The following is a 21,213-nucleotide window of genomic DNA, read 5'->3' on the forward strand; positions in this document are numbered from 1 at the left end:
TAATGCGTACTGTACGCAATTTTTTGCGTAAGCAGAAGCCCTGCTATACAGGCATTTGTAAATACTACTCTATATGTGTATATGTAATACCGCAATACCCAATAGAATATCTAGGCATTACTAAAGGGACGCTAGTCGTGTCTGGCGATACGCGGCTTGTAGCTGCACTGTTTGTCTCCCCTGATCTGAGTGAATCGCACATAGCACATAGGAATCGACATTAAATCCAGACGAATAAATATTACAATACCTTTCTACACTATGTCAATAAGACAGACACCTAGAATGTGATAACAAAAGAAAGTAAATAATGCACAACGAATTACACCTTTGTTTGTTCTGTTATTTGAACAGAGGGCAGCGAATGCATGTCCCTGTGTGTGTGGTAAGTAGCCAAATGCTAATGTGAACTTAGACATGTAAAATATTTGTGACTGTGAGCTCACCCGATTTCTTAACGCCACAAAGTCGACTTCGATGGTCTCCGGTGCGAAAAATAGACAGAGGAATGGAAAAGATGGCAGATATCGGTGTATACTTTGTAATAAGCTCTTTAAATGTCTACACAGGTCTACTCGATGTCAGTTGATATGAGAGGACTCTACCTGCGACCTCTCGCAAATTGGGAGAAAAAAATAGTTCCGTCCTTCCGATGTTGGAAGTGAGAAAATGTTAGAAATCGCTGTTTCTGTTTTCGGGCCGGTATTAAAATTCTAAATTATTCGGCTGGCAGGTAAAATACCAAAATCCCAGGTCAGCAGGTGACTACACAACAAACCTTGAGATAATAGAATGGACAAAAAATACTAGAGAATCTCTTTCACTGACCGAATTTATTGTGCGAAGTGAAACTGTTTGAATTCGCTCACAATAAACTTTAAAAGCAACATTTCCTTTGTAGGCAGCCGTAGTCAATCTCGACCAATGTTTAAGATGAAACCTAAAGCAAACCTGTTGTGTGAATCTTTATTTAGTAAAAAATGTTTTACTGATAATGTTATGTGTGTGTGCGTGTGTTTGTGTGTGTGTGTGTGTGTGTGTGTGTGTGTGTGTGTGTGTGTGTGTGTGTTTTGCATCAGTTTTGTGCTTTTACTTTCTTCTGTATTTAAGGTTTTTTTGCAATTTAAGCCTGTATACAGCAAATTATAAAGAAAATTAATTATTATTTTATTGTAAGTGGTTCAGTGACTAAGGTCAGTGTAGTGCCATAACAGACACAGTCAGCCCCCACATTGAGAATGATCAACAAGAATGTGTTCCGTCGACAGCTCGTACACACTTGTGCAAGGTGAAAAGCTCAAAACTCAAATAAAAAAAGAAAGAACAATTTGATTGAAGATAGATATGTTTACTTCAAGATTATTTCATCCAGCAGCAGAAGCAGACTAAAAGATGGAGCAAGAGTGAAGTGAACACACAGATATAACAGAGAGCTTGTGTGTAAGGACATCGTGGACAATGTTTCAAGCTGCACGTGACACGATGACAAGAGTCATCATAGGGCTACAGTAGACACAGTGAGCCTACAGGATGTCATTTATCTACACTGAAGCTTGTGGCAGTTCACTGACAAGACATTGGAGTAAGATAACTACAGACTACAGCTAACATTGACAACATTATAAAAACATTTTGTATTGTAGATAAACACAATGTCGTCTAGTAGCAGAAACATTTGTTTGTAAAGTGCAGCATCTCACTTGTTTATGTTTGTTTGTTTGTCAAGTACAGCATCTCACTTGTTTGTTTGTTTGTTTGTTTGTTTGTTTGTTTGTTTGTTCGTTCGTTCGTTCGTTTGTTGGCCATCGTTCTTACTGCTGTGTGTTACTGCTGGCCACATGTTAGTGAAGGTGTGTTGTCACCACATTGTGATAATATTTGCTGTCAGAGCGGTTACTGAATGTTCACTGTTGTATCTGTTCACTGACACTGAGTACAGGGTACGTCAGCGGCTCACGTGTAGCAGGATAGTGAAGACAAGCAGGATGGAGATGGGAGACAAGCAGGCTTGCTGAAAGCATTTTTACTCGATTTGTAGTAGTTGCTGATCCTGTAGTAGGGACCACACTGGCTTTATGATGAGTGGTCCCGAGCTAAGGATTTACGATCACTTTTTCCCAGTGTCGATACTCCTGTCGGGCGCACCGGGGACCGTACGGATCTTAGTAGCCTTACTGACGGCCTTAGATGGAGCTCTACCCATGTCCTTTATTTCGCCTGTAACAAAGTGTGACGAGGCCAACATTATAAACACAAGACTCAGCACGTGCACTGTGTAACTTATCCTACAATAAGTAAATACATCTTCTTCCTTTTCTTTCTTTTATTTCGTGGAGTGTGTACATGCACTGTGTTGAATGGTTTGCGGTTAGCTTTGCCAGTGGAAAAGACTGAGGGCGGGGAGCGCGTGTTGTTTGTTTTTGTTTCTTGCAGTTTTTGTACGATGTTAAATATTGTATTTCTGTGTGTACCATCTGTCTATCAGTGTTTGTGTGTATGGTGATGACTTTGTATTTTATGATAAATGCTACACTCACTATGAAAATCTTTATCCTCAAGATGTTGAATTTTAAATATTTTTCATTTTTCCTTCTTCTCTCTTATTCGTACTCAGGGTCTAAACTCCAAGTGTCCATCTGCCTGTCCTGAGCTGTTTACCTGTCCTCGCCCCAAAGTCTACCCGATGACAGGACCTCCCGCCGTGTGGCGACTGGACAACAAGCAAACAAGTTCTAGCATTCGGCTGGTAAGTGTTAGAAACCGCACTTTCCTAGCTGTTTGTAAAAGTCATGTCCATCGCTCACTTCTTATCTTTAAGGAGGAAGATGTCTATGGCAACAAATACCGGACTACAAGCCGCAACTGTTTCCTCAGCTTTCAACCTGCGACTTGAACAGAGACTTGATTGCGGATTAATTATTCCACGAGCTTCATGTTAAAGTGTGAACTGTTCACTGTGTTACAATATTAGCTGTTCACATGTTGAAATCAAAGCAGCTTACAAATAAAGTGTTTACATCAGCTGCTGAAGACACCTTCATCATGCCGACAACGAGACCGAGTGTCTACCAAGCATCTTTGTTGTAGTGTTGTAGATATTTGTGGCTTGTTGGTAAATAAAGTAGTTAGTTTGTACGATAGTATCAAATGGTATGGCTAAAATAAAATGTTATTTATTTCTACAAGATATTATTAACAGTAAATAGAAAACAGCAGACCGCCACAGCTTTGAGTGTTTTGTTTGAATGGTTCGTCATAACAATAGCAATAAACAACTTTATTCATCTCAGTGGATAGTTACACAGGTAAAGGTCATCCCCTAACCTTATCAGGTCGTTGAGGGGTGAAGTGTTAGAGACCTCAGACCTCACTTGTGTCGGGGCCAACTTTACATGATGTCAGTGCTCATCTCTCCCTCACTGTCTTACCTTCCCCAACTTTCTTACAGTCAGGTACCCGCCAGCTGAGGCGATGACAAGATGAGGTGGTGCATCCACAAAACTTATGAACACCCAGTCTCACATCTAGTTCATACCTACATCATTACTGAACCTTGCACACACACACACACACACACACGCAATATTCCTGTGTGATGCCGTGTGGTTATTATCAGAGACTTGTTTTCTGATTAATAAATTCTTGAAGGGTTTTCAGTTTGGACTTTTTATTAATTTTTAATGTGTTTTTAGACAAACAAACTACGGCGCTTTTTATTCTCTCTTTAACAGTAGTGTTAATTTATTTTACATTCCATGAACCCAGACACGATTATTATCTCAACGTGTTATTTATTTTACTGAAGAGTGATGTTTATCTTCGCCATGATGTGTGTCTTCACTGAAGAAGACCAGAAACAACTCTTAGTGACGGATTCCTTGTGAACATATTTGTTATTTTGGAGACCAAGTTACTAAAGCAATTTCGACTTTTAAGAAAAATAACAGCCCGAAAATTCTAGTGCACTGAGGGTACCTACCCCGAGCCTGTAGAGCAGTGATGCAGGTGCCAGAGATGAGGAGCACCATTGCCACGAGTATCAGCAGGCGGCGCATGATGAGACAACTCGACCGTCTGGCGGACAACTGCAAACGTTCAGAAAATCGCTTGGGAAGCTCTGCTGGGTGTGAACATGTCTCGTGGGCTTCACCCTATTTATAGGGGCAGCTCCCTCTCCCAGAGTTCATGTCTTGGGATGTCTTCTGTGTGGAAAAGCTCGCACAACAACCTGTTTTTGTCAGAAAGACAGAAAAGGAAGGATAAGGTGTGTACTCCCACTGGTCCCACGCACACACACCGAGAGAAAGGGAGCGCGCGGTCACATGATCTAAGTGGACCCACTTCCGAGATTTGTAAAATAAAGTTTCTAGTTCTTTCCCCATCGTCGTCCCCTAGATAAAATATAGGATATCACAGACCCACAGGACGCCATCACCCACTGGCACAACCGGTTTCTAACAACATAGAATAAGCATGTGCCACTGTGGACCAAATGCATTAAACACAACATTGAACCCGCTTGGTTCGACCTGGAGCTCCAGGCCGCGGTTCATGAAAGAGACACACTTAAAAAGACGGACCAAGAAGCTGAATTCAAAAAGCAAAGAAATATTGTCACCGCTATGAAACGAGGCAAGATGAAAAACTACTTTAGCAACCTCGTAGAATGCACAAAGAACACCAAACTGATGTGGAAAGCCATCAGCCATCTAACCAACAAGTCTATAAAAACCGGTCCTGCAATGACAATTCCCTGTAACACACTGACCGCACATTTTGCAGGGATCGCTACTAGGGTAGTCTCAAACGACAAGTCACAAGACAACAAAGTACACAAACTACATAAACGATGTTGCTCTCCACATATCCCAATCTTGTGAAATGTTTGCAGACGACACCACAATACACGCTCACCACCAACAGACTGAGCCACTTGCTTCCCTCCTACAGCTGAGCGCTGACGAGCTCCAGGCTTGGACTGATTCCAACCTCATGTCCCTCAACCCCCAGAAAACTGAAGTCATGCTTCTAACAGCCAGACAGAAAAGACAAAACCTAGCCACCCCATCTCCTAATATCCAAATCGGCGCTCAATCAGTAATGGAAGTACAGTTCCACAAACTCATGGGTGTTACCATTGACAATAACTTATCGTAGTCCCAACACATCTCAACCACAAGTAAAAACATCTCCAAGAAAGTCTACCGGCTGTCAAGACTAAAACATTTCCTTGACACTCACACAAGAAAACTCTACTATACCACCCACATGCAGTCAGTCATTGACTACTCATCTACCCTCTGGGACTCCGCTAGTGGAGCTTCCATCAAACCTCGAGCACGTGTCGAGAGGCGAGCTGTCAAAGCTGACAATAGACCCACGTGACTTCTCCTCTCTGGGCGTCCTTCCTCTAAAAGACAGACTTACATTAATAAATGCATTTTCATGTATAAAATACTGACGGGTAAACTATCGTCAAGACTCTCTCTACTATTTTCCTCCAGTAACTCTAGAACCTCTCCAAAGCAGAATATTACCATCCCTAGACAAGGCCTTTAAATCAAGTGTGAAATACTCAGGGAGCGCGCTATGAACAGCCTCCTTCTCCATCTCAAGCAACTGAACTCCCTGAACTGCTGTCGACGCCATCTTTCTAAATACTTTCAAGATATAAAGATGAGGCCTGTAGACAAAATCTACACTTGAAGTAGCACACAGTTTCCACTAGAAAATGATACGAAATTTCCACTGGCGAACCCCAGGCGGATACGAAGAAGAAGAGTAACAAACAAAAGAGAAAAACAAAACGAAAAAAAATGGGAGAGAAAAAAAAACAACGAAATCAATCTTTAGACAAACTATTTCTACTTATTCATAGACACAAACATATCCCACTCATTCAACACAGAATTTTACCCATTCTTCAAACATTAAACACAGGCTCACCAAAAATCAACAGAAATACACACTCACCTCAACAGGTTCAATGTTACACAAAGATACAAACAAATCTAGTAACTTCGTAGTGTGTACCCAGGTCTACAACACCAAGTCCGTTCAAGACTTCTAACAAAAGAAAACCTTCCTCTCCGAGAGGCACTGACAACACAGAGGAGACTGTTCCTTCTCCCCGCTCCCCTAAAGGAAAACCGCAGTCTCCTTCCTAGCTAAACAAAAAACATTCAAAAAAATATAGCGTAGCTTTTTTGTGACAACTTCATTTTTTTCTATAATTTTTAATTACTTCATTTATGTAGTTAATTTTCTTCCCTGTAAAGGACGAGGGCTAAATGGAAAAAAGCATTTTCTTGCTTGTTTTACCTCTCGTAAAGAATTGTCATTGTCATTGTCATTGTCATTGTCCTTCTGCTGTCCACTTTGTCCTGGAGTGAATCAGTACACCCTCCATTCTTTTTTCTCTTAAACTAATAAGTTTTTAAACATTCTTTTCAGGCTGAAGAATTTCTTTTTCGTTTAACCTATTTTTACTTTCTAACTGTATAAGTGCTTGTTCTAATATTTTTCTTTTTCTTTCTTTCTTGTTCCTGCTAAAGCAGGTCATTGTAACTGTCATTAGCATTGTGTCTAGAAATGTCTGATTAGATACTACAAGGTGTATTTCCAAGGGGGGAATTTTCCCTAAATTATCTGTCATATGGGAAGGCCGAGTACTCTTCTGTCACTCCTTTAATGTCAGTATTTATTGGAGTTAGTCTTTGTAATTCCAATGGGAGGAGCTTAGCCTCCATCTCCTGTCCTCTCGTTCTGTAGCTAATGACAAAGCAATCAACAAAGGGTCCGTACGGTAGCAGGCAGTAATGTTTGCATCCATCACCAGCTTTGAGAGTAAATGTGACATCAGAAACAAGTCTCATCTACTTTGTTGGAATGGTCTTTACCTACACCAAGTATATTTCAGTGCTTGTGTGTTGAGCTCATGCCATATATCTACTAGATAAATGTTTGTCATCATCTGATCAACTTCTTCTTGCCCTTTAGTATTGTTGTTATGTTTGTAATTATTACAGTCAAGTTGAAAGTTCAAAACAATATTGCAATCTCCTCCAATAACAATATTTTCTACCCTATCTGTCAACACATTCTACTAACTGTGAGTAAAATTGTGGGTTGTCCTTATTCGGTCCGTATACACTAGCAATTAAAACTCTTTCTCTAATGTTTGTATCACGGCCATCACATAATTTCTCCATTATCTCTGTAAAATATTTTAGTTGAGAATTCAAAGTTATTGTTCAATGGCATTGCTACCCCACGGGAGGGATAAGTATGTGATGGACAAAGGCAGGAGTGACTCCATTCTGTGGAACTCATTTCTTGCTGTTTATGTTTGAAATGTGTGTCGTGTAGCAGGTAGATACAATAAGACATATTATGTAAATAATGAAACACATTTCTCCTTTGTCGCATGTCACCTTCGCCCTAACAGTTCTTTGATACAGAAGTCAGTTGTAAGTCTGTACTCATATCAGGATGAATAGGAGGTCCTCATGTTGTACAACGAATTACATAATATTACACTAGTGTTAATGTAACAAGTAGTTACAGTGTGTTTATTTGTCACACCTGTTCTCACTACCACACGATATTAAGTTGTCATGCGGTGTGCCACTCCACTGATCAGGTGCACAGTGCAAAATAGAAAATCATTCAGCCGTGAACAACCGCCACACTGCGTCGTCACGAGCGCTGCTGTTGTTGAAGAGACTTCAGTCCTGTAGACACGCCCTTCACATGTCACGTGACACCTGCAGATACAGCGGTTGGCAGGTTACTTTGAGAATGCACTTGAATGTGTGTGTGGGTGTGACATTCACTGCACGGGGTTGCCATGCGAAGAATAGAGGAATACAAAGCTGCCCCATGGCGTCCTGCGGCTGTTGTGTGTCCACCTGACTGGTGTACCTCCCTGTGACAAGATGGCGGCTGTCATTGTAGGCTCTGTTAGCAGTCACTCTGGGTCCTTTACTGACATCCTGCCTCAGCAAAGCTGTTTATATTTTGCCGGCAATCGTCCTCTTGTCAAAATGAGTGGCCACACTATCAGCTGTTAGTCAACTCTTTGCTTCTAATGCCATCTGTGTTTTGTGTTTGTAAAGCAGTGGAGCTGTCTTTGATGATGGAGTAAGGTGCTCTACAGATCAGTTGTGTTGTTGTTTTTATTTATTAAGCCCGCGGTCAACTCACATTCTTCTCGTGTAGCCACCTGGTCATTGGTGTAAAGTTGTGTATGTATCATGTATTTATGTAGTAAACACAAGTCTGCAGGGTTTTACCCGCATTAGACCCTCGCTACCTCTCTGTGCTACTACTGTGTATTACTATCTGGTATTACTGCTGTGTATTACTACATTATATTGCTGTTGTCTGTTACTACTGTGCATTACTGCTGTGTGTTACTATATTATATTGCTGCTGTGGATCACACAATAAACTACTGAAGAAATCAAGCCGTTAATAAGGAATGGTCTAAAGCGCCTTTCGCTACAACAGTGAGAATCAGGGGTCGATGGTTCATATCTTGGCTTCGCATACCTCTCTCTCTCTCAATTTTAAATATGTTTACAGGGTGCTAATTCTTTTCTACATTTTGTACGTGTGTATGTGAGTGTGTGGGAGAGTGTATGACAATGATTTTTTTTTTATTCAGGAGAGGTAAATAAAGCAAGACATACTTTTCTCCCGTTATGTCTTGCCTTTCACAGGGGAAGAATAAGCTATATAAGTGAGTAAGTACTACGAGAATAAGAAGCAATAAACTTAAAGTAAGATACCAAAAGAGGCTGGTAGGTGAATATGTACCAAAGTGGTAAGTAAAACCTATATTTACAAGGGTCCTGGAGTTGGGAAGTATCTGTAATGTTTTGTGAGTTATAAATCTTTGTTGTAGGAAGCCTCATCACATTTACTTACATTGTTGTATATGTGTTTTATTAACTCCAATCAGTTCAAAGAGTTCAATTATTTAGGATGGAGAGGGAGGCTATTCCACTGTACGCTTCCTGACTATTCCAGACTTCTAGAAATGAGAGTATTCAGTTTTAGAGAAGTTCGAGTGTTTTGGGAGGAAAGTAGCAAAGTGTGTCTAACGGACGCGTTATCAGTCAGTCTGTTATAAATGACTATGTATTTGTTAAAGTGAGTTTTTTACAGAGGAAGGAAACCTGGAGATGAAAAGTCATTTGGTTGTATTTTGGGTCTTAGTAAAACTCCTTTAACTTCTCTCCTGTGAAGACTTGCTAGTGTGTGTGTGACAGAGAGAGAGAGAGAGAGAGAGAGAGAGAAATAGTTATGATTTGAAAGACTAACACTAATGTCAATTTAGTGTGAAATTTAGTTGTATCTGAGCCTTACACCGTTCACCTTACACAGAGCATCGTGGTAAGCTAACCGGACACAGTGAAGTGGGGGGAGAGCCATCAACTAAGGTACATCCCGAAGGCAGGCAGCCCTGTAAACAAATACCTGATACACAGAAAAGCGTGCCAGAAGCGAGAGCTGAACCGAATACAGCCAACCTTCACAGTTTGGTGACAGGCGCTGACCCAGAGACTGGAAGGGACAAGACTTGGTGAATAGCGATCTATGAAGTAGATGACCTCTGCCCCTGTACCCAGGGTGTCTGTCGCTCAGCCAGCAAACAAGCGGCCAGGAGGTACATGGATTTACATTTGTCACATCTGTCCTCACTACCACACGATATTAAAGTTGTTATGCGGTGTAACACTCCACTGATCAGGGAACATAGTGCAAAGTACAGAATCATTCAGCCGTGAACAACCGCCACACTGCATCGTCACGTGCGCTGCTGTGGTTGAAGAGACTTCAGTCCTGTAGACACATAGTTCACATGTCACGTGACACCTGGAGATACAGTGGTTGTCCAGTTGGTAGCTTACTTTGTGTTCGTGTGAGAGTGAGTGTCAACATGTGTGTGTGGGTGTGTACATATCTGTGGGTGTCTACATGTCATTGTGGGTGTGAGTGTGGGTGTGTACATGTATGTATGTGGGTGTGTACATTGTGTGGGTGCCTACATGTGACTGTGGTTGTGGGTGTGTACGTGTGACTGTGGGTGTGAGCGCTCGTCTATAGGCAAGTATTTCAGTGACACGTATGTCGTGAATAACATTATGTTAGTTTCTTTATGTTTTGATTCCAGTTTGTAGGAGGGCAGACATCTAGGATCATACTTCCAGTGGTATAATAATGAAGCAGACCCACACACAGTCAACAGATAATGATTCCCCAGAATGGATGAAGATGAGAGGGAGCTGAATACTGTGATCCATAGACTATGCGGTAAACTGTGTAATAAACTGTGTTATAAACTGTGACATAAACTGTGCCATGTTGTGCTATAAACTGTGTTACAATCTGTTACAAACTAGGCACGACTAAAACACAAGGCTACACACTTTTATTCATTGTGATGAGCATGGATGACAGTCTATAACACATGTCTCACAGAATGAAACACAAGCAGAGTTTGGACAGATTATAAAAATATTAAACAATGTGTGAAATAAAAAGCTTTCATTTACAGCTGCCCAGCTGTATGTCAGCTGTATATGTATATACTTTGAGTGTGAGAGAGCTTACAGCAATGACAATATATACAGTTTTGTTTATATTTTCCCTTGTCTGGCATTCTGCACTTTTAAAATAAAAAAATGAACCTCTGCTGTTGAACAGTCGACATCTTAATACTTGCACATCGTAGGCAGCAGACTTTCTGAACTTATTTTTCGACAGCCAGGCTCACAACTATAAACACAGTCGCTCGGCTGTTAGAACTATGACTAAAATAATTAGTAAGTATTGTTGTATTGGTATTACTAAATAAAATATCTTGACTAGTTCTATGTAAACAAGATTGTTATGCATAATGATTTGAAGAAATAATTGAAATCAACAAGGGACACTGCTTGGTCAGATCCTGCTAAATGGACCAGTGGACCTGGACTAGTAAAACACTCGTGAAACAAGTTAAAGTTCTCAACAAATGAGCATTGTAATTAGCTTTTGTTTACAGTTGTGCATCAGGGATTTAACTAATTAAATAAGACATTATAACTGCGGCCTGTGTTTATTTTGTCGGTTAGAAAAATGTGCTAACGACTGATAACCAGTCTGTATGATTGTCAGTTTACCCGCCCGCCAGCCATGTGCCACTCACATCAATATTGTCTGTCGCCGTGAGTAAACATTTATTGGTGTTTACATCTGTCATGTAGAGGCTACTCATAAAGTCACTTTCACACGCGTCCACACACAAGGTCGTAACACAAACCCGCGGACATCCGGGTGCTGGCTGTCACCTCAGTGTCACACAATTAAAAGCTTAATATAAGCTGTCTAGTTATTGCGACAGCCAAACATGATCCTTCCCCCTCATCGCCACGGTTCAAACTTTTTATCTCTGTAACACCCCCCTCCCCGTGGACGTGTGAGATAACATCCGGGCGACAGCAGATCGCCTGACGTCATTAACTTGCAGAGCACGTGGTGGTCAAGGCCAGGCTAACTTTTGCAAGCAAAACCTAAAAGTACATGTGACAAGCTACCCTGTCCGCACCCAAGGGAGGGTGGGGTGTAGAGCATGGAGACGGGGGAACAAGGAAGTGCAAACGGTATGTGTCGACAGAGGGCGCTTTACGGCAACGGAGAGTGCAAAGTATTCGATGCTATCTACGTGTCTGTCTACCCGTCCTTCATGAATACATTGCACTCACACCTACTGACGGGTCTACCTACTCATCTACCATACATACATATACACGTGTACATGTGCGCACAGCGCATTCACACACACACAGACAGGCATTCAACACACACACACACACACACACACACACACACACACACACACACACACACACACACACACACACACAGAGCAAATGGAAGTGTTGTGTGACAAAACGAGTGCTTGAGAATATGTAAAGCTATTCATGTACAACATGACAAGTCATGGACTAAATATGTAAAAGAACTATTTAAAACATGCAGAAACTTGTACACGTATGTGCACGCAATGGTCTTGAGAGATGTGTTCTGTGACTCAACAACAAAAGTGGAATCCCAGGTAGAGGTGGACAAACTATTACAAGCAGCTTTGAGCCCAGTCACAGACTGACCAACACAGGACTTTCTCCCAAAATACCCTGAACAGGAATAAGCTACTGTTGGTGAACCAGAGATGAGACAGGTGGTGCGAGCCATGACTTGTGGTCGATCCTGCCGTCTGTCTGGTGTCTGACAAAATGACTGTGGACAGGATCCTACTCTGTGGGGTAAATAGCAGCACGTGACCCATCTAAATTATCCTGAGACAAAAGCCTTCAAAACTGATGTCTAACTTAAAGAAGTGCACAAGAAACGATTGGAGGAATCTTGCTCCTTAGTCATGAGAGAAAATGTATCTCAAGATGTTGGAACAGTGTAGTCGTTGCAAAGAGGAATCACACATCAGCAACACACAGTGGGGTTAAGGAAGGGATGAGACTTTACTCTCGCAATCTTTGTTTTTAGTCAGCTGAGTAAACTGACCATTGAATACACAAAATAACTGGACATTTTCTGTTGTAGGCCAGAAAAGGTAGTTGACCGAGTCAGCATCTGGGACATTCAGCAAGATGTTACAGGACAACATGACAGCCATGTAGCAAACTAATGTTGAGAACCTCACTGGATGGCAGAATGGTGTGAAGTCACATCAAGAATGAGACAGGGATGTCTGTTGTCGCCACTGATGTGTTCTGTTGATTACCAGAAATTGGTTCATGCTATAATATTTTGCAATAATATATAACATATCTACTTTCCTCTTTCTTCATTTTTTTCCATTCTCTCTCTTTCTCCCTGGCTCTGTCTCTACTAGACATCTGATAATGACAGCTCAAGTACAGGTGTGGTGTTTGTGTGACTGACAACTCAAGTACCTGCAGATGTGCACCTGGCAAAGAAGATGTGTGTGTGTGTGTGTGTGATCGCTTGCACATGTATTAGGAGAGAAGAAACGTGCGGCATATCACATGGCTGGACCTGTAGTAAAAGATACAGACAGAATGTTGAGAATTTCAAAACAGAAATATGATATTCCAGGGAGTCACCACACTAGAGGCAGTCGTGCTTGAAGCCTCGCAGGCACTCGCGCACCTCTTCCTATGTCAGGGTGGTCTGACTCTCGCCCAAGGCACCAACCACACAGCCAGACGTCGTCACGTGATTTGAGCATTAATTAACCCTTTCTAAACGATTTGTAGTGTGGGCTACAACCACAAACTAAAAAAACATTTTAGCATTTAATCACATTGGAATGTCTTTCCTTTTTATGGTATGACAGGTTAGGAACATAACTATCTTCAAAAAAGTTCTTAGACTCCTCCCCCTGAGTGTTCAGGATGATGGGCCGATGGAGAACAGGTTTTCTGTGGCTTATAAGGGAAAAGACTATTGGTTCTTCCAAATTTTTGTTAGAATATTATAGGCAATCTCAAATCATTTGTTTGCATAATTGCGATAAAGTGGCGCTTCTTCTATTCTCGGGGAGGTAAGAACTAGTCATCTCCGGACAAGCATGCCATTGGGAAGAGTACATGTCACCTGTCAGAGTGCGGCAAACATGAATCCAGGAGAGGGGGGAAGGACTGGGAGAAAGAAAAACCTTGTCACCTTGAAACATCTGAAGCGTGCAATGATCAGGACCGGCCATCTAAAGTGCAGAGAACGGTTGGGGGAGGAAGAAGGGGCATTGCGGCCTCCCCTCTTTGTACTGGTCCTGCCACCTGATGGAGACCTAGGTCTTTGGAGGAGGGGGTATAGTGAAAAGAAAATATAAAAAAGTCATATCCCTTCTCCGTAACAACTTTTTCTGCTATTCCTAGGACCTGTAACTTCACGGCAAGTCACGTGCAAGCTCTCATTTTCCCGGTCTGTTTACAAATTTCGTAGCTGATACTACCATCCCAGTTTGAATTTTGCGGGTTAAAAAGTCAATGATATAAGGCTACCATATCAACTTGCAAGTTAGTAAACCCCAAAAACTACGTCTAGTGTTAGAATGTAGGACCCTCCTGCTATAAACTTCTGACCCCTAGAAACACGAGACCAGAGAAAGACAGGCGCTGCCAACTCCAGTGGAAACATGAAATGTGTAGCAGCTCCAAGGCATTCTCCCTGTGTACACTACCCTAACCGATGGTCCCACTGCCTTGTGGGCAATTTAGGAAACGATAAAACTAATAGAAAGTACAAGTTTTAGAAAATCGGAATGTTAACACGTCACCAGTGTTAATGTTTTCCCCGATGAAAGTACAGGCCAAGGACTAGTGTCCATGTGCTTGCAACCAGTGCAATCCATCGGGTGAGGTGTGGCTTTGAGAGGCAAGCGTACACGCTCACAAACAGGACCATGATGAGACTTAAAGGGAACATCCAGGGGCCGTACTTATGAAGTCAGGATAAGTTGTTGCCCTGGGTAATATTGGAGCTAAGAGACAAGAGTTATAGAGCGGTATCCAGACCAGCGGATGTCTTTTTACCCCTGAGCAGTAGCTATAAACAGGAGGCAAGGTGTCCTGGGGTCCAGAAACATAAAAATAGTGACTTTGTAACTATCTTTGTAACTTCATAGCTTTGAGAACAAGATGCTTTTCGTCGAGTTGTGGGAAATAGCTTACTCTCGCTTCATTACTACAGCCCCAGGGGACACCACTCATGTTATAAGCAATACAACCCTCCCCACTACAAAGTGGATACAAAACTTTACACTTGACAGGCTCCATGGACGAGCACTCGACCAAAGGATGTCACCGAGTGTTTTGACTCGCTTTCGCTCTACTGCAATAATGCAAGTCTCATCCAGGTAAATAAAATTTTCGTTCCAACACACACCCTCTCAGCAGGTGCAACATTGAACACTTGAAAGACTCCACAGGAGAGCTCCTGCTAAAGGGACAGAAGTGCAAGTGCTACGCTCCACTGAGTTGTTTTTCATTATTGTTTTCCTCTCACCTAATTCTCCCTTCTATTCTCTCACGATTTTCGTGTGCTTCGTCAAACCTGTTCTTTAATCCCTCGCTCACACGTATTCACACAACGACACTCAAGTCAGTCACCTCATCTGTTCTAAGTAACCAGCAGTTCAAGTAGGAGTCAGGTTAATTCACAAAAGTCACCATCAACATGTTAAGTGAAGAAGTGAGAAAGCTATTTGAACAATTATGGAACTGATACTGCATGGTTCAAACAGATTTCTTTAATAAACATTGGGTTTTAAACATTTAAACTCATACATATATCAAACCGTCTATACAGACACATTTGATTTCGAATTCGCTGATTGATGAAAAACCTCATACAGACACTTCCACACCTGTTGGCGTGACGTAGTACACTGTTAGCGTGACGTAGTACACTATAAGCGGCTTTCTTTGATCCCAGCTGCGAGTGGCAAACTCCGTTTAGCGGATAATTAACGGATGGGTTTGTGAGCTAGAATGTACAGGTGAGGTGTACATCGTCTGTATGTAGCGACACATCACTGGCGTTGGTCTGTAACCGCTGAGAACATGCTCCTTACGAGTGGGAGGATGCGCTGTACAAACAGCAACTTGTATTAATGGATTGCTTTAACAGGATTTTTGTCCAATGAACTACTAAAACGAGGCACGAGACTACACAGTTTCTGATTTAGTCACATTCACTGTTCAGGCCTGACGAGACTAAAAGCAGAAAACTTAGTAAACTATAAACGTTGGTCTCGACAAACAGACAGCAGTCCACCTAGTGGTAAAAAACTTGTGATGATGATCGATAATTGAATGGATGGATATATAAATGATGATGAATGATGATGATGAAAAATAATTGAATGCATGGATGAATTGATGGATTGATGATTGATGACTGATGATTGATGATAATGATGGATGCATATCATAATTATATATTCTAACTATATTTTATTATCATTTATATCTGTATTTCCCGAATAACCGCGGCTCAAGTCACTGTTTGTCATTTTAAAACATTTTGTCAGGTAGGCGGAAGTGAACTGCGATGCTGATACTTTCAACATTTCTTGTAAGCCGCACAATAAGTAATGGACAAAGTCATCCACAATGTGAACACAACACACTGCGGGCAGCGAACTCGCATTTCAGTTTCTTTGTTGTTGTTGTTGTTGTTTCTTCACTTATTGTTGCTGATGTATGTAATATATGTATATTGGTTAGCATGCCATTAATCGTTTCGTAAGCAGAAGGATGTAGCACTCAGTAAGTGTAAAGCACCGCTAACTGTAACACCAAAACTACTGTAAATTGAAACATGTGCAATCACCAATTATGCCGAGAAATTATCATTATGTAAATAAATTGTTTTAATGTATGTTGCTGTTTATATCGCACAAAATGTGTGTTTACATTGTCAAGAAATATTTACGAGAAAACAATTAGGAAGAGTAAGAAAACCTACTATCAGCCGGCGACGGTGGGTCCACTTGGATCACGTGACCGCGCTCTCTCTCTCTCTCAGTGTGTGTGCGAGGGACCAGTGGGAGTGGTCTTGTGCGTTGTGACCCCAACCTGACCTCAAAGTCAGATTACATTAAACCTTTTAGTAAGTCCATCAGAACATGTCAAAGAGTGAAATACTTTCAGAAACAACGTAGCCAGCCATTTCAACAGGACAAACACGTGACAACAAGAACACGCCTTATCTTTCCTTTTTTGTCTTTCTGAAAAAAAGCAGGTTGTTATGCGAGCGTTTCCACACAGAAGACATCCCAAGACACGAACTCTGGGAGAGGGAGCTGCCACTATAAATAGGGTGAAGCCCACGAGACATGTTCACACCCGGCAGAGCTTCCCAAGCGATTTTCTGAACGTTCACAGTTGTCCGCCAGACGGTCGAGTTGTCTCATCATGCGCCGCCTGCTGATACTCGTGGCAATGGTGCTCCTCATCTCTGGCTCCTGCATGTCTGCTCCACAGCCACTGGGTAGGTACCCTCAGTGCACTAGAATATTCGGGCTGTTATTTCTCTTACAAGTCGAAATTGCTTTAGTAACTTGGTCTCCAAAACTCTTCTGCCTAGGTAGGTCTGACTCTGTAATACATTCCTTATGTAGCTGAAGTGGGGCTTCTTGCTTGTTCTTCACCCGCATTACCTCTGTCCTCTTGATGTTGATGGTCAGGCCAGTCATCGCTGCTTCTTCTGAGAGCGGAATAACTTTTGTCTGTGCGTGGGACAACAGGCTGATGTCATCCACAAAGTCGAGATCCTCAAGCTGCCTTGCGAAGGTCCACTGAACGCCGTGTTGCTGTTAGAGGTTGTTCTTCTCATGATCCAGTCTGTGACGATCACAAAGATTGTTGGTGAGAGCATACAGCCTTGCCTCACTCCAGTCCTCACTGCCAAGGGGTCAGTCAGCTTCTCATTGTGCTCTGTAGGAATGTCATCTGGGCCTGTCACCTTGCCAGTATTGGAAGACTTGATGGCTTCGATGATTTAGTGTTTGGTTTGTGGGTTGGTGGGTTGGTGGGTTGTTCTTTAGTTGAAACTTCTCTGCGGGTGGGCAATATCCGAAATGGTTCTTGGTGGTGGCTGGTTCAGTATTTCATCAAAATGTTCCGCCCAGCCAGATCTTTGTTCTGCATCCCCGGTGATGGCGCTGCCATTGTTACTCTTTACTGTCCGACATGCATTTGTGTTTTTGCCATCCTGACAGAATTCTGTAAGTCCGTATAGTCTCTGTGTTATTTTGCCCAGCTGCTTGTTTTGCCTTTTCTGTCATCCTGTGTGCAACCTTATCTCTTGTCGCCTCCTTCACTCTTCTTAACTTCTCGGTTCATCTCCCAGTACTTCGCTTGGAGCTTTTTTTTTCCTGCTGGTCTTGACACTGAATGATCTGCTTTCACTCTTTTCTTTCCTCTGTCTTTTGTCAGGTCTCTAGTCAACCATTCCTTGTACAGTGGAACCTCGGTTAACGAACTTAATCCGTTCTGGAAAGCTGTTCGTTAACCGAAATGTTCGTTATCCGAAACAATTTTTTCCATAAGAAATAAAGGAAATAGATTTAATTGGTTCCCAGCCCCTGTTGACTCGCTATTTGAAAGTTACAGGCTGTATATATATATATAGGTATTTGTTTTAATGAGAACAGTTATAATGCAATATAAACGGAGTTAAATAAACATAAAAACATTAACGAAAGCATTTAAACAGAAAACTTGCCGTTTTGACGGCGTGGTTGGAAACAGGTGTGGGGAGGAAGGGTGGAATTACTGCTTTGAATCCCCTCTCCATGAGCACACGTGACATTATAAAATCGGGGAGACTTCCCTTTTCTGTAGCTTTGAGGTTGAAGAAAAAAACTTGTCCAGTGTCTGCTTCTTCTGCCTTTTTTTGTAAAACTCTTCGGTAAGACGACATCACAGATCCGACAGACGCATGCCACTTTCATACTTTGAAATCATTTCCTTTTTCAATTCATTTGTTGGCCGCGTCTTGTCATTACCTCACTACTATTAATTGCTCTTAATCTTCTTTGGAGCCATGATTGAGGATTATCTTATTAAAATAAAGCACAACAATCACTAAATAAGAAGGATGCGCACAGGTAAGGAACGACTGATCGTAACTGTCTCGAGCGCGAATGATTACATGCTGGTCGGTCACGTGTGGTTCATGTGGCTGTTCGTTATCCGAAATTTTGTTCGCTATCCGAGACAAATTTTTAGCGAAATTTTTGTTCGTTAACCGAAAAATTCGCTATCCGAGGCGTTCGCTAACCGAGGTTCCACTGTACTAGTTCTCTTTCTTTCCCACATCTCGTGTGCAGGCATGCTTCCCTACGCCCAACCCTCGTTTTTATTTGGTTTTGGACTGGCAGGTTGTCTGGGGAGGGGTCCATCACACAGGAATATTGTGTGTGTGGGTGTGTGTGTGTGTGCAAGGTTCAGTAATGATGTAGATGTGTCTGAACTATGTGAGAGTGGGTGTTCATAAGAATTGTGAGACACACCACCTCATCTTGTCATTGCCCCAGCTGGCGGGTACCTGAGTCCATGGAGGGTAGCGGAAGGTAAGACAGTGAGGGAGAGATAGGCACTGCAATCATGTAAAGTTGGCCCCGACACAAGTGAGGTCTGAGGTCTCTAACACTTCACCCCTCAACGACCTGATAAGGTTAGGGGATGACCTTTACCTGTGTAACTATCCACTGAGATGAATAAAGTTGTTTATTGCAATTGTTATGACGAACCACTCAAACAAAACACTTAAAGCTGTGGCGGTCTGCTGTTTTCTATTTACTGTTAATAATATCTTGTAGAAATAAACAATGTTTTATCTTAGCCACACCATTTGATACTATCGCACCAAGTAACTACTTTCTTTGCCAATAAGCCGCAAATATCTACAACACTACAACAAAGGTGCATAGTAGACACTGGGTCTCGTTGTCGGCATGATGAAGGTGTCTTCAGCAGCTGATGTAAACACTTCATGTGTATCCTGCTTTTGAGTGTTTCTATTTTTATAGTTCATCTAGTTCGCTCTGTGTAAGCGGATAGTCGAGTGGTTAGTGTTGCTGCGTTGGTAGGTGTGCAGTTTGATGCCCATGAGCCCTTCTAACGGTCACATCAGTTGTTGCCACAGACATCTTCCTCCATAAAGATAAGAAGTACACACAGAAATACAATATTTAACATCGTAGAAAAACTGCAAGAAGCAAAAACAAAACAAATGCGCTCACCGCACTCAGTCTCCTCCACTGGCAAAGCTAAACGCATAAATAAATACAGAAAAAAGAAAGAAGAAGAAAAAGCAGAAAAAAGAAGAAAAAGAAGGAATAAAAAAGGATGAAAAATAAAGAAAGAAAATATAAAGAAGATAGAAGAAAGAAAAAAGAAAAAAGAACAAATAATAAAAGATGAAAAAGAAATAAAGAAGATAGAAGAACGAAAGAAGAATAAAAATGCCAGAAAAAAATGAAGAAAAGAGAATAAATGAAAAGGAAGAAAGAAGAAAAAAAATGAGAAAGAACAACAAGAAGTAGAAAGAAGAAAAAAGGAAGAAGAAGACCCGTTTTTGTGGCCACTAAATATTCATCAACTTTGAAATCATAATTGCTCAATCAGTCTTTCTTTTTCACTCACACGGACACAGACACACTGGATAAAACTGATAAAACCTACAATCAGCTGTTTACGCCTTTGAAATTCACAAAGAGAAATTTCTCTCCACGAGATACGAACTTGGGACATCTGATGTCCACTGTCGTGATGACAGTTTAGCCTGTGTGTCGTAAGCCGTTTATTGTTATTGATGTATTTACTTATTGTAGGATAAGTTACACAGTGCACGTGCTGAGTCTTGTGTTTATAATGTTTGTCTGGTCACACTTTGTTACAGGCGGTAGAAGAGGCTTGATGCCACTTCCAAATCCACCCGTTTTACGTCAAGGCATGCTTGCAGCTCCACCACCTAAGGTCCTTGGTGATGTCCGTAAGAACCCCGGTAAACCCCTCAGTGATATCACCATGAAGCGAGGGTGATCCCTACTACAGGATCAGCAAATACTACAAATCCAGCCAAAACTGCTTTCAGCAAGCCTGCTTGTCTCCCATCTCCATCCTGCTTGTCTTCACTATCCTGCTACACGTGAGCCGCTGACGTACCCTGTACTCAGTGTCAGTGAACAGATACAACAGTGAACATTCAGTAACCGCTGTGACAGCAAATATTATCACAATGTGGTGACAACACACCTTCACTAACATGTGGCCAGCAGTAACACACAGCAGTAAGAACGATGGCCAACAAACGAACGAACGAACGAACAAACAAACAAACAAACAAACAAACAAACAAACAAACAAGTGAGATGCTGTACTTGACAAACAAACAAACATAAACAAGTGAGATGCTGCACTTTACAAACAAATGTTTCTGCTACTAGACGACATTGTGTTTATCTACAAATACAAAATGTTTTTATAATGTTGTCAATGTTAGCTGTAGTCTGTAGTTATCTTACTCCAATGTCTTGTCAGTGAACTGCACAAAGCTTCAGTGTAGATAAATGACATCCTGTAGGCTCACTGTGTCTACTGTAGCCCTATGATGACTCTTGTCATCGTGTCACGTGCAGCTTGAAACATTGTCCACGATGTCCTTACACAC

At 41.7% G+C, this 21,213-nt stretch overlaps 2 long non-coding RNA genes across 5 annotated transcripts; one reads left to right on the top strand and one right to left on the bottom strand.

Moving 5' to 3' along the window:
• Positions 1-1,327: 1,327 nt before the first annotated feature.
• LOC112556323 lies at positions 1,328-16,616 on the bottom strand. Of its 4 annotated transcripts, none has more exons than XR_003097704.1 (3): positions 16,501-16,616; positions 3,980-4,228; positions 1,328-2,217 (listed from the first exon to the last, which is right to left on the bottom strand). It is a non-coding gene; the product is annotated as an uncharacterized LOC112556323 (long non-coding RNA). The 4 variants fall into 4 exon arrangements; XR_003097705.1 differs by lacking the exon at positions 16,501-16,616 and adding an exon at positions 5,974-5,989; XR_003097703.1 differs by lacking the exon at positions 16,501-16,616 and adding an exon at positions 4,915-5,130.
• LOC112556322 lies at positions 14,873-20,855 on the top strand. The gene is made up of 3 exons (XR_003097701.1): positions 14,873-14,887; positions 16,774-17,025; positions 20,443-20,855. It is a non-coding gene; the product is annotated as an uncharacterized LOC112556322 (long non-coding RNA).
• Positions 20,856-21,213: the final 358 nt, after the last annotated feature.

Source organism: Pomacea canaliculata, linkage group LG2 (assembly GCF_003073045.1).
Source record: "Pomacea canaliculata isolate SZHN2017 linkage group LG2, ASM307304v1, whole genome shotgun sequence".
NCBI lineage: Eukaryota > Metazoa > Mollusca > Gastropoda > Architaenioglossa > Ampullariidae > Pomacea > Pomacea canaliculata.